The sequence below is a fragment of the Arachis ipaensis genome, chromosome B07 (genome assembly GCF_000816755.2).
Source record: "Arachis ipaensis cultivar K30076 chromosome B07, Araip1.1, whole genome shotgun sequence".
NCBI lineage: Eukaryota > Viridiplantae > Streptophyta > Magnoliopsida > Fabales > Fabaceae > Arachis > Arachis ipaensis.
Window position 1 is genome coordinate 120,545,147 of NC_029791.2, and position 1,449 is coordinate 120,546,595.

At 23.5% G+C, this 1,449-nt stretch overlaps 1 long non-coding RNA gene across 1 annotated transcript in view; it reads left to right on the plus strand.

Annotated features, from left to right (window-relative positions):
* The window catches only part of LOC107608621, a 2,508-nt gene extending 1,439 nt beyond the window's left edge, over window positions 1-1,069 (plus strand). Inside the window, exon 3 of the long non-coding RNA XR_001612940.2 lies at window positions 642-1,069. This is a non-coding gene — a long non-coding RNA (uncharacterized LOC107608621). The remainder of the gene's footprint in view (window positions 1-641) is intronic.

Below are 1,449 nucleotides of genomic sequence, written 5' to 3' on the forward strand. Positions count from 1 at the left end.
TTAGAGTTCATAAAATAAAATTAATAATATATAATAAGAGTATTTTGTCATTTTCTATAATAAGAATATTGTAGTCATTTTTTATAAAAAAAAAATTAATTTAGATTGGTTCAAAATTTAGTTCATCAATTTTTTTATCAAATTAATTTGTCTAATTTAATTTTGACAAAAATAATACAATTTAATTAATTATATATATTGAATTTTAATTACTAAAAAAATCTTAAAATAACGTTTTAAACGTCTTATTTGACTGGCTCCCTAAAAGTTTTGGAGCATGATCCAAATACTATAACAAAACTTCACAAAGTCAGTTATATAATATCGTAGTAACGGTATCATGTTATTACATGATATTCTATTAATTAGTTACACTACTAATTGATTAATAATGATATGTCAATTTAGAAAAAGTTAAAAAAAATATTAAAAAATTATTAAAATTTATTATTTTTTGTCATTATTTAATCATCAATTTAATTTTTTTATTCTAATTTTTTCAATCTAATAATTTAACAACATATTTTCTCTAATATTTTTTGAAGTTAAATTACAAGCTGGCTCAATATAAGCTTATAAGAAGAAACTTGGGAGATTTATTTTAGTAAGAGACTAACAATGTGTTATTATCCTTCATGCAGCGAATCATTAAATAGTAGTTAATGAGACTTGCTTTCTACAGCAAAGTCTTTGAGCGCATGCAATCATGAGCATTTGAATGATCTCAAAGATTGGAAACAATTCCAAGAACATTGATGGTACCAATGGAATTGGAACCTAGAAAAATCCTTTATGAGCAAACAATATTACTGCTGAACATTCTTTCTTTAGTTAAAGGTGAACAGTATATATACTGCTTGCACCTTACAGTAGTTATGCTTGAAAAGGACACAAATTTGGTTTATATTTTTGGGAAACTATTTAAATGTTCAGTTAAATCTTAGTTAGCTCTAAAGAATCATTGATATTTTAACATAGTTTGCCATATGACACAAATTAATTTGTGTATGGCTGCAAATTTGGTGAAATACAATGATATAATGATAAATGGGTAAAAACCACTCTATGCGATTTCTTTTATGGTAAAAAATAGTGCACTTTAACAAGTTGCACTTTGCATTTTTTTTTAAATGCGATTTCTTTTTTCAAAAATAAAAAATTTTAAAAAATCAAACACACCTTGTAATTTTCATATTTTTGAAAAATAAAATCACTCTAATTTTTTTAAATGATTCCCATATTTTGGAAAAATCACGAAAATAACAATATTTTTAAAATTCATATATTTGGAATTTATATTAAATCTTTTTTGACAACCATATGACTTGTAAATTGTTGGACTTGCTTGCATTCTTTGTCTTAGGCCTAGTTTGGGTAAATAACTTAAATAAGTTCTTTTGAAAAAAGAGCTTACAACATAAGGACTTTTATTAATAGCAGCTTATAAAT